The 13,619-nt window shown below is 34.6% G+C and overlaps 1 non-coding gene across 1 annotated transcript; it reads left to right on the top strand.

The window, feature by feature from the left end:
• Positions 1 to 2,378: 2,378 nt before the first annotated feature.
• Trnah-gug (transfer RNA histidin (anticodon GUG)) lies at positions 2,379 to 2,450 on the top strand. Its single transcript has one exon. It is a non-coding gene; the product is annotated as a tRNA-His (tRNA).
• The last annotated feature ends 11,169 nt before the right edge of the window (positions 2,451 to 13,619 follow it).

Genomic DNA, 13,619 nt, shown 5'->3' with positions numbered 1-13,619 from the left:
GTTATAAGCATATTTAAACTACAAATAATATTGCGGTAAAAAGTAGCGCGATGAACGAGGGTATGGGTGACCTGATAGTTATAATAATTTTAAGTGATCACTAACACCTTAGCATTGACAGCTTTTTAGGAACATGTACGCCTGGAAACACCGCGGAAGGATGCTCATCACTTGGCTAACTTGGCCGTCAACAACCTTCGCTATTACGGTGACCAGTGAAATAAGTCTATAATTTGTCTTGTTACTTTTATTTCCCGTTTTACTCTTCACTATTTTAACGACCAGAGTTTCTGTCATTTGCGTAGGAAGAAAATAGTGTCCTATACAATGAAAGTAAAATATAACTGATACTTTTGTCAGGTAATCATCTGCAAACTTAAGATGCCTATTACTGAGATAGTCGTTCTCAGGAGAATTCCCCATGATACATAATTAATAATTCGTTTAACATCTATTTCAGAGATCTGGGTCTATAATAATCTCCCGCTAACTACAATCCGTATTCAAATCAAATTATGATGATCCCAAAGATGACCCTAAAATGATCTCTTAATTTGTCTGCGATTACTGTTGGATTGCTAACGAAATCTACACTCACGGATAAACCGGGCTTTTATTTATTTATTAGGAAGCCAACGTGCAGACAACTATCATATTCTATGGACACATTTTAAAATGATTTTACATTGTTGTACACTCCACTTATAGGCTAACGCGACATCTCGTACATGCTAACGAAAGCTTAGCCTAGCGAAATGCGGCTAATTCAAAAAAACTTCACATACCAACTAAAGTAGGAATAAATCATTTTGATAATTTTCCTATATATATTCCTTTTTTTATAATTCCCTATCGGTTATTATGTAGGTAATGGTTTTAGTTTATCAATTTAATACAGTCATTTATTAAATAATTCTTGTACGCAAATTATTGAGACATAAGTTATTTGCAGTGAAATGTATTATTTAAACTTGTCACTTGAGCGTACAAAGGGATCATATTATAAGAACTTAGAGTAATGAAGGGTGACAAATACCTATAGTGCAGGAACAATATTGAATGAAAACCACTACACAGCTGTGGTGATCATAAAACTAAATGCCATAAGGAAGATAACAGTTACAAAAACTTCGGTAATCTTAACTGGAATGGTGCGATACCAAGATATTCATTATTATTTGTTCACTATTATTCTGACTGAGAAATATCCTCGTCTGCATGTCTGCCAAAACTCTACGGTGTTGTACCTACCATACCACAACCATATATCAAACTTATGTTATGTTTCTCTATGTATAAAACAAAATAAAATAAATTTGACATATTAAGCCAGATCTTTCGATCATAAATAATTATTATTAATATAAAAAATCGAGTATCTATTTTCCTTCAGTCGTGATGAATTATCGGCAGTCGGGCGTAACTAATTTAAATTGAGTCTTGAATTCTACTCGTTTTCTCGATCATTTGGTTTTTGCCCCCACATTAATGCTGTAGCTGCAGTAATGGGTTTGAATCTTGATCACGACAGTCAATAGCTGCATATTATTTTTAATTATCATTTACAGCAGTACGTACTCTTAGCATTAACCTAGTTTCTGAAAGTTACACGATATATTATAATAGTTTTGTCACATTTTTTTATAAACATAAGGGATGAGACAAGCAGGACATTCAGCTGATGGTAATTGATACGCCCTGCCCATAACAATGCATTGCCGTTCAGGATTCTTGTAAAACCCAAAAATTCTGAACGGTAACACAATTGCGCTCGTCACCTAGAGACATTAGATGTTAAGTCTAATTTTCCCAGTAATTTCACTAGCTACGACGCCCTTCAGACCGAAACACAGTAATGCTTACTCATTACTGCTTCACGGCAGTAATAGGCGCCGTTGTGGTACCCATAATCTAGTCGGCATCCTGTGCAAAGGAGCCTCCCACTGCTATGGTCATTTAACATGTTCCAGTTATTACATCTTTATGTAACTGGGCGACAATGGGCACTAGGGCTAAGTACAGAAAACTTACGCATTCCAACCAGGACACAACGGCCGTTCCCAATATTCAGACCGAAACAGTGATTTACAAATTACTGATTCACGGCAGAAATGGGCACCGTCGTGGTTCCCATAATCTAGCCAGCATCCTGTGTAAAGGAGCCTCCCACTGGTAGATTCAAGTTGGTAAGTATTCATTTTTTAAAAGTAACAGAAATATTGACGTTAGTGATGATCATATAATCAAATCAACAAACGTCAGTGCACTTTTTAGACCACAGTCACTCAAGCGTTAAACATGACGCGAACAATTCGTAAAAAGTGTAACAGTGAAAGAGGTTAATGTTGAATTCGACAGCATCGTCACCGTCTCCGATAGCCGTGATCGTCTAGTGGTTAGGACCCTACGTTGTGGCCGTAGTAACCCAGGTTCGAATCCTGGTCACGGCAGCGAACAGCTGTCTCGGTGGAGTATTTTTTAGATTTTGCTATGTCTGCAAATCACAGTTATAGATGTAGAACTGTTGGAAAATAAATCCTATTGATGACAGAAGATAGACGACAAATAAATTAAAAAATAAATCTGATTTACAGCACGTCATGTTTAAATTGGCATATACATAGGGACTGGCTTTTGTAGGTCTTATATTATTACCTTTTTTTAGGGAAGAGAAGGATAAACGAGCGAACGGATCACCTGATGTTAAGTGATCACCGCCGCCCAAATTCTCTTGCAATGCGAGAGGAATTACAAGAGCAGTGCCAGCCTTTTTGAAAGGTGTGCGCGCTTAATATGAAGGTACCCATGTAGTATCGTCCTGGAACAACCACACAAGGAAGCTAACTAAATAATTTGGCTGTCCGAATCAGGTCAAACGGCTCGTCGGAACACTCCCAGTGATAAATGCTCTAGAAGACACACAATGAAGCGACATCTCTACGCAACGCCAAGTTCGAACAGCTCCGCTTTACACGCGATTAAATAGTTCAATGATGATACGTTTGTTAAGAGTTTTCGAAGAGCGGTATAGATACGACAAATGGGGTTTTATTAGTGGCTAACGCGCAAACTTGAGTCATATCTTAATAATATCCTTTTAAAATGATTTCATATAAAAAGTAAAAAAAAAAAAATATAAAAATGAAATGATCAGTTTTTATGAATTTGTTAAAAGCTAGTGAGATAAATATATTACATAAATAATTATCTCAACTAATATTATAAAGAGGAAACATTTGTGTTTTTGTATGTATGTTTGTAATGTTTTCACACAAAAACTACTGGAGCGATTTCAAAAATTATTTCACCCTCACAGAGCTGCATCTTCACTGAGTGACATATGCTATATTACATTTTCAAAAATAAATAGGGATTCCTATTAAAAATGCAATAATATAACCCAAGGTGTGAAACAATTCGTCAAAAAAATCTGTCATCGCCTCATCTGCGGAAACTATTGATGATAGAACAAAAAAAACATTACGTGCGTAAAAAGTACACATGTCAGAAGTGAAACCTGCATGGTGCATGAATCTCTAAACTGCATATGAATTCCTGGTACGTGTTGCTAGGATGACACATGACTTTAACCGCTATGAAAGACATTCCTACCACCACTAATATATATAATAATATGTTCTCCTGGTGTCTATGTAGTAATACGTCGTGCGCTTGGAGTCAGAATATATTAAGGTATACTCGCGCCATACTTAAGACAATCTCTTCTTTAACTATGATCGCCTGGTACGAAAATATTGTATTACGAGTATGCTTCCTATTTCATTATCTCCCATGTTAGATATTATGAATTGATGTGACTGCTCTTTTTACTGTCGCTTTTTCGTTTCATCGACTTTCAAATCACAACGACGATAAAGAAGTTTTCACTTCAATAGTATGCATATTTCTGTCTCATTCTTTGCCGGCTTCATCTTACACATTTTTGTATTTGTGTCTCTTACCTGTCGTTTTTTCCGTTGCATCCGATTTGAAATCACAACAATTCAAAAGAAGTTTCACTTCAAAAATGTTCTAAAATATATTAGAACGTATGAATATCTACAAAAAAGTGCGCGATTTTTGTAAATAATAGTAGTAGTAAAATAAAGGTTTGATAATCCTTTTCCCTTTTTAAAAGCTGATAAAAGTGCCGACAATATTCAAACCATATTATTCATACCTCTGTATTAGTCCATATAAAGAGGCATAAAAGGCATTTATTTTCTCAAAATTGATTCCTAAAAATTCTTTTTGATCTTCTTTTTGATTCTTATCCTATTCAAATATTTTATTAAAGACCGTTTTAATATGTGCAAAATACTTTTGACATTATTAAAATAGGACATTCCATTCAAAAAATGTCAATTTAAAGAAAATAATAACTAAATGAAATAAAAACTTTTATGTTAACAAAAATAAATCTATAGTCCGACTTAGTAGACTTACACTGCCACGAGATCGGTATCTAAGCGAATGTAACCGCGGGACATTGCTAGTAAAGAATAAAATAAGAACTCTTCACCTATATTTGAGGATCGTCAATATTATGAACTCGAATACGTATGAGGGCGTTGATTTGTCTTTCACTTTGTTGACAGAAAAGCTTTACTCAAAGTGAAATGTCACGTGAGATGCAATCGATTTGAGGCGAAGAGTAAGCAGAAAACACGCAAACATGGTGTTTTTAGACAAGTTTTGTGGTGAAAGTATAGCATTTGGAGCTATGAACACTACTTAAACCTGTTACATATATCCTTAAGTCTTATTTGTAGGTTGCTAATGCTTGCTGTTGGTTATAGTTAACACTGCCGAGCCTTTTTGAACTACCACTTTTCTTTGAAGTTAAACAAATTTTTTGGCGTGGCGTGACGCATTTTTTTGGAACTTCTCGCAGAAAAGTTATTCTTATAGCTTGTACTTTTTTGTGTAGGTTCATTTATTCAGATTAGTAGTGAATAACGAGGATTGTAAGCATATAAACTGTTTTCCACGCAAGAATTTTGCAAATATTGGCTTTGTTACATAGATGACGGTCCGGCAGCGGTGAACTCATATCGCTCAAGGTCGCTGGCATTTAGTGTCGCCTTAATGCTCAAAATACTTTCACCCTCTTGAGTAGTGAACTGAGTGTCAGCTCTTGAAGATACAATATTATTTCGTATAAGATATCGATAGTGTCTCCGTTATTGAGCTATCTTCAGACAACCTTGTAATTGAGAGTTAAGTTAACTAGGGAACTAAATTGGAATTAATCAGGAGTTCCATTTTCAACCGCAAAATTTCTAGTTCTATTGATATTAATAATTGTTTGAGGAAAGTAAAATATCAATTTTCTTAATTCAAATAGGCTTCCGCTAAGCGCTTTTGGGTCGTCATTATAAATATTTCATTTAATGAAAGTACCATATCATTGGAAAAAGTATTTATATTACTCATGCGGGAAAAGAAGTATTTTGGCGCTCGCTGTTGCGGTTGAAAAAGAGCCGTTTGCCCATTTTAAAATTTGAGTGCGAAAAGTTTAGCACACGCAAATTTAGATACTCAAAACTCAATTGAGGTTGACGCGTCTGACAGTTTATGTTACAACAGTTTAAAAACGAATATGGAGTCTGAAATAATAAACAGTCGCATTTGTAGTAGCATGTGCAACTCGTGCGATTTTGTCGATTGCCCACGCAAAACTAGTCGCACTTGTTGTAAAATATAGTATAATTTTGGTTAATATACCACATTTTCGAAGAAGAAGAAAAAAAAGAAGAAGTGAGAATAGCATACAAGAAACTCAATGGCCACACTTTTAAATCACTGGGAATTTTACAATAGTTGTAATATACAGATACCGCGCGAATTGAATGCAGAGTTGAGGAATGTGATAGTGATGTGACCTAAATGCTCGTATATTTGATGAATATAATCATGAGTGTGTCGATAAATTTAAACAATGCTTTAAGTTTGCCATTTTTACCCGAATAATTAAATCTCAAATATTTGTTTTACCTTTCGCCACTCTCGTGGCGATGAATAAAAACTCGGTTTTTTAAACGGAACTTGATGGTTTCGTTTCTGTCATTATTAAAATAAAAATAACACGGGATGGCAACCTCAGCATTAACGCGATAACACGAATGATTTTGTGTTAGAATGCTTCGAGAACATGATGGTCGTGATTAGGTATCATAATTTGTAATAGTAACAAACAAATATAATCTTTTATTAAATATACCACAAGTAGCACTCGTTCACGACTTGACGCACGGACCAGCCATCGTTTTATTAAAATTATTATTTGTAGATCCCATTGGAATTTAAATTAAAGAAAGATTGTGCGGTTTCTTAAGCATATTGAAGTGAAATATAATATGTTCATTGGCAAAATATGTAATATACAAGTTAGTGCAGTTACGAAATGAAATTACAAGTACAATATATTACTTCGCAACTTACATGACAAAATTATTTCCAGATGTATTGTTAGGGTAGAGACCTGAGTTAAATAATTGTTGAACAGCTATGACAACGTCTGATTTCTATCATAGAACTCAATTTGATGACATGAAAAACAAAAAAGAGACGATTTCTGTGACCTTTGATCTTAACTAACTTACGACGCTGAAATAAAATTTTATGACAATTCTATTTATACGGGCAGTTTCCGAAACTCGACGTCATATGGGTCTATTTGATTCCCAAGGAAATAGATAAAAATAAAAATGATAAGTTGATTGTTAATACGCAAATTAAACTTATTAATAATTATATATCATTAGGCCATTTTACGGAAATACTACTTTAATTAAGGTGCAGTAAAACCCGTGGTGTGAAGACGAGGAAAAAAACATTTTCCGTCCATAGTCATTCGTTATCTAAACTATTGATAATGTCGAGATCATTAGAATAGAAATTGACACATAACTTATAATATCAATTACCAAAAGGGTGTAGTTAAACCCTTGGTGTGACGACGAGGAAAAAAAAATTACTCGTAGTCACACTAGTGTGACAAACTGGTGTGACCACGAGTCGGGAATCGTCTGTTTTCGTACGGGTGTGTTTAATATGAATTTTGATGTAACTATTACAACGCCAGCGAAATGATGACTTACTTATGAATTACTAGTTTAATATCTCTCATTCCATATTCCTGATTTATCCCTTTTCTAAGTCTGAAAAATTATTTCATTCTTATCCAAATGATTTGAGTTTTCTTTAGTGTTAATTCTAGATTCTCTATTGACTAGACGAAAGCAGTCTCGTACCAGATTTTGGCGAGACAACACGTACTGAGGATGCCTCGTGTAGAGGCGAAACACGTTTCGAATTGTTTAAAGACAAATATTGGCACTAAAGTAACCAATAATTAACACTAAAGAAAACTCAAATCATTTGGATAATTATGGATTTCCGCAAAGTAACGCCTACTTCAATATTTTTTTTTATTTCATTCTTTCTTTGTGAACATTATACTATAGACAATTTAACCTATTAGAAAGTTCAGCCGTTCCCAATATACTATCTACAGATAGAGATAAATTACTACCTTCTACTGTCAGTAATTAGCTGTCAATAATATGAAGCTGTCCTAATATACCTGTTAAGTGATTCTACGGCCGTTCCCAATATTCAGTCTATTTCATACTTGAGATATAAATCGTAACTATCGTTGACTTTTCTGTCCCAATAAACTTATCGATGGAAACTCGCCTTATCCGTACACGCTGTCTGTCAATGGGACGACATATAGCTTACCAGCGATAGAAGTTTGTATGGAAATTGCAATTCACGCGTCCCAATATAAGGCGATAAGAATGACTTGTCGGGTATATTGGGAAAGATTCATTTTATTGACAGCTAATTACTGACAGTAGAAGGTAGTAATTTATCTCTATCTGTAGATAGTATATTGGGAACGGCCGTTATATTGGGACGCGTGAATTGCAAATTCCATACAAACTTCTATCGCTGATAAGCTATACGTCGTCCCATTGTCAGACATCGTGTACGGATAAGGTAAGTTACCGTAGATAAGTTTATTGGGACAGAAAAGTCAACGATAGTTACGATTTTTATCTCAAGTATGCCACAACCGGAGATAGACTGAATATTGGGAACGGCCGTAAGTAGTTCGTTTTTTTCTTCTTCTAATTATGTAGCATTTGCGCTTTAATGTAAGAAATTTTATTCAAGTCTGGGTAGCTGCTTGTTAATATATAAATGTAAATTAATATCGTTTATTTCACGATTTTTATAAAATTATTCAAAGTTACCAACTAACACATGATATTTCTTGCTGTTTGAAAATAACTATATCTGGTTTTTACAACAGAGTAAACAATTTTAAGTTTAACTCAAGTCGTACGTATGTTTCAAAAAGTTAATATTAGAAAAACTACAGATTAAAATGCGGGGTAACCGGTAAGGCTTCAGATACGCAGCTGTGTTTTTTTACTATCATCCAATAATGTCACCTGATGGTATCTCATAGCGTTGCTGACCACAAGAATCAATTAAAAGTACCATCAACAAAATTGATTCATACCCACGTTGCTGTTAATTCTTTTAAAATTATTAAAAACAGTGATAGTCAGATAACTTTGTGCGCGACCGTCCCTCGGTATGACAGACGGAGGCTGGGAGGGGGTACTAAGATGTCAGCGGGTAGTGGGTAGCGGGTTACGGCAGTCTTCCGCGTAACCTTCCCCGCAACATCACACACTACCCTTAATATTGCCGATAGTACATATGAAGTATTCGCAAGCTTTGGTAAGTGGCGGGCGAAGATTGAACCGGAGGCTCGGTGGTAAGAGTCAACGGTTCAATCTATTGTGCCACCGACTCTTTTATTATCATATCTGCAAAAAAAAATGTTATTTTCCTTTGTATTCTATTTCTACAGCCTTTGCTAACTAACCGCGTAAATTTACGCGTTATTTTCTTTTGACTTTTCATACCGTTATGGCAATAATAGAAACTCAAATTTCGTCAAGTCATTATATTTATGTGGGTCTATTGTAATATTTCGGTGACAAATGCCGAAAGCAATTAGACCGGCCCCCGTTTTATTACTTACATGATCGAGGCCATTTTGCATATTGATAACATTGTTGTCATAACTCTAGCTTCCATGTATTGCTGCTAGACTACGAATGAAAACAGGCCAGGCTTATTACTTTAGTGTGCGTTACAAGCACCGTCTTACATTCGCGATTTGTATTTTTTTTTAATGAAAATAAGCTGATGGTAATTGATACGCCCTACCCATTACAATGAAGTGCCGCTCAGGATTCTTGAAAAACCCAAAAATTCTGACCGGCACTACAATTGCGCTCGTCACCTTGAGACATAAGGTGCTAAGTCTCATTTGCCCAGAAATTTCACTAGCTACGGCGCCCTTCAGACCGAAACACAGTTATGTTTACACATTACTGCTTCACGGCAGAAATAGGCGCCGTTGTGGTACCCATAATCTAGCTGGCTTCCTGTGCAAAGGAGCCTCCCACTGGTGCTTGTATGTGCAATGCTCAAAGTAGAGGTTATCAGTAAACCTCATTTTTTTTTTCGATTTTTTCATAGCTGTCACAGTCTACCTAAACGTACAATTATGCATTTTATTTTTTATATTTAATAACAAAATTCGTCGGCCCGTATTAGATAGAATAATGGGAGATTCACCTGTAGTCTAGCATTGTTGAGGGCCTGTAGGTTTGAGAGAGTGAAACTTACAATTTTTTTTGTTAATTTGTTCGTATGTTACTCGTTGATAATTATGTATGGTATGGTATTTAGAAACTATAATTATAGAAATAATGATTATATAATAAAATAATTTTGTAACAATCTGCCTGTTAATTAATTGTAAATTATCTTCAAGTAAGTCAGTTTTTTTTTAATGTAGGTTCTTGTTACATTGTTACATGTTAGTGACTTTTTAAACTTTATACTTAAAACCTATCAATAGGCACATACAAATAGTAGTATTTTATTAATATTAAATATAAAATTTTGTATAAGAGGTGTATTAAATTAAATTTTTAGTTGTTTGATACTTTCTATTTTTTGAAGTCGGTTTTTATAAACATTGTTTTTTTTATTTTTCACTTTATAGTGTCACTTAATAATAATAATAATATATAATCAACCTGAATGAAAACTCCTAAAAAAGCCGTATACAAAAAACAATGATCTTATCCACGTACAAAAATTTTCATAAAATGAAAACTACTCAACCAAACTATTTAAAATTTTATAGGACTAAACGGCATCTATTTCGCATCGAACTAATAAAGAATTACGTAAATCAAATCATAAATCTCAGAGAAATCGGTGTACGTAAATAAAAAAAAATACCGATCGAATTGAGAACCTCCTCCTTTCTGAAGTCGGTTAAAAAGCTACAAAAGTTAGGTGTCTTATAGATTTGATGTTCACGTAACTACGAACAAATAAGATCGAGCGAGAATTTTTTCGTTGATGCGATAACGACATTACTACAAGCGTGTCGCGCTTAACCTGCGAGAATCAACGCTGGTAGGGAAGGTGTTCTACTTACTCGGGGCCATGCCCTTCAAATACTTTGCTCTTATTATATCCAGTTCAGAACAATCGCGACAGACGTTTATTCAATGACACGCACACAGCTAAGCGATATCACAATATAAATAAGATATAATATCGATATCACTCGAACGTTCAAGACGTATTATTAGGTGAAGCTTACTGAAGTGAGACTGTTTGAGAGTTCGTGCGACGGGATTTGAATGTTATAAATCCTTCTCAGATTTAGATAATATGACGAATGTAATAAAACGCTGGTTTAATAACACACCGGTCTTTATCATGAAGTTTAAATAGATCAATATTGTTTATGAATGTAATGAAACTTATAATGTATTATACGAGGCATACGTTTGATATTTTCTATATTTAAACTGACTTAATATCTAGAAGATGCAGCTATTTTTTTGTGATCATCATAAGATGAGTATAGTATCATCATCTATGGGCCTGAGAAGAAAGCTCAGGGTCGCTGAGAGGGCAATGGAGAGGGGCTATGCTCGGAGTTTCCCTGCGAGATCGAATTAGAAATGAGGAGATCCGTAGAAATACCACAGTCATCGACATAGCGCAAATGATTGCGAAACTGAAGTGGCAGTGGGCAGGTCACATAGTTCGACGGACAGGTGGTCGTTGGAGCAGTAAAGTCCTCGAATGGTGACCACGTACCGGAAGACGCAGCGTTGGTGGACGCGATGGACCGACGATCTGGTCAAGATCGCTGGAATACGTTGGATGAGGGCAGCGCAGGATCTATCGTCGTGGAGGTCTTTGGGGGAGGCCGGACAAATCCATCAGTGGATGATTTCCGGCTGATGATGATGATGATGATCATAAGATGAAAGTTGTTTAAAACAATTTTAACTCAATTTCAGTATTTGATAAGTAAATGGACTTAAAATTATTTAGAATACTACATTTTTCTTTTATACGCCTTGTGGATTTAAAATGAGTTTATGTATAAAGTATGTTATAAAAGACTTAAAATGATATGTTTCCCAAATGTATCCCAAAAATTATTGAAGAAAAATGAATAACTTGATGATGTACTCAATCATTAATAATGGCATTATGAAGGGTACCTCATAGCTATAAGCAGATTTCATTAAAATTTGAGTGATGAGTTGTGAAGCTACAAGCCCGTAAATAATTCATTAATAAATGCACGATTCAATTTCTTTTATTCGGCGTCAAAATTATTTGAAAAAGGGATATCACTTTATTGCTCAAAAAATGAGAAGAACTATGAATCAAGAGTAAAAACGTTTCACATCAGAATCTCTAGGTCTAAAATCGATAAGTAGAAAACCGTCACAACTCGAAAATCTCACTTTCCATTCCCCTAAAGCCTCCATTACAAAAATTCTATATTATACGACAACATTTTAATACATTTTTCCCCTCTAACCTTCATCTAAGCTATTGCTTAAATAAAGGTTATAAAAATGCATATTTAAGTCAAATAAACGATACTTATGAATATCAAAATTTATACTTTTTGTCTTAGACCACTTCAGAACAGATTGAGCTTTAATTGGACTGAATTGAAGATTTTTAAAAAACGATTGTGGTGACAAACTATTACAATAATTTTCTTATTAAATCTTTTTTCTTTTCTTATTGAATTTCTTATCAAAATGGTTTTCTTAATGATATCAAAGATTGAGAATGGAGCGACCGCCCTCAGGCTATTAAATAATAAGTTTAATTATACGGTATTACTTTGGAACCATATTTTTTATTAATAAAAAAAAAAGAAGCCCGCTGAGTTTTCCCCTTCTTCTTAGGTCTGAGGCATAATTTTTTGAATGCGTTTTTGACTTTCAGTAAGTATATCTGTATTGAAAGTCAAATAACATCCTATTTTGAATAAACATTGCCACTTTATAAAATCAAAATTTACATCTTCATCGCCTAACAATTTTTTTTATTACAATCTCATAAACTCAATCGGCCTTACAATTAAAATTGGCATAAAGTTATAACTAGGCATAAACCAAGAATATGTAAAATGTTTACAAATAGACATTTTGCTTACGAATGGTTTGTTCGGACGTATAACGTTTCCCGCGTTTATTTGCAAGGCCGCTTGTCATTCGGAAAACTTCAGAATTATCATTGTATTGACAGTGTTGTAAACGATATTGTAAACATTTTGCTCTTTGTTTATCATCAGTTATAACTTTATACCAAGTTTATTTGTAAGGCTGAATAAGTTTCCTACTTCAGGATCATCTAACCACCACAAGTAGCGCATGTTTACGAACATAATATATATGTTTATTACTTAAACATAACAGCAGCAAGATATTTTTAAATTTTAAATATTTTTTTATCATGAATCCTACAAAAATATTATCTTCAGCTTTAGGTCTGGATTGCAATATTGTTTACGGAGCTCATTGTTACAACCATCCTTTTATATAACCCTCTTCAAAATTCTCGGTCAGCTAATAATACTTTAAGATTACTCCTTTTCAAATCGCTCGAGCACTTACCAGATGAAATAAATAGCGAGTCGAAAGTCAAGAAGACAATCATGGAATTTTTCTTTGCTTGGTACATATCGATTGAGTACTGTTATTGAATTCTTCTTTGATTAGCATATTTCGACTGAGCATTGTATTGAATCCTTCTTTGATTGCTACGTCTCGAATGAGCATCATAATTGCATTCATCTTTGCTAGGTAGGTAACCGTCGACTGAGCATCGTAATAATTGTTTTCTACCAGTGGGAGGCTCCTTTGCACAGGATGCCGGCTAGATTATGGGTACAACAACGGCGCCTATTTCTACCGTGAAGCAGTAATGTATAAACATTGCTGTGTTTCGGACTGAAGGGCGCCGTAGCTAGTGAAATTACTGGGCAAATGAGACTTAACATCTTATATCTCAAGGTGACGAACGCAATTGTAGTGCCGCTTAGAATTTTTGGGTTTTCAAGAATCCTGAGCGGCATTGCATTGTTATGGGTAAGGCGTATCAATTACCATCTGAGCTGAACGTCCTGCTCATCTCGTCTCTTATTTTCATTTAAAAAAAAAATCTTTGATTGTTATGTTTAGACT

This window comes from Leptidea sinapis, chromosome 4, assembly GCF_905404315.1.
Source record: "Leptidea sinapis chromosome 4, ilLepSina1.1, whole genome shotgun sequence".
In the NCBI taxonomy this organism is placed as follows: Eukaryota; Metazoa; Arthropoda; class Insecta; order Lepidoptera; family Pieridae; genus Leptidea; species Leptidea sinapis.
Note: the sequence above shows the minus strand (reverse complement) of the source record. Positions and strands in the feature narration are given on the sequence as shown.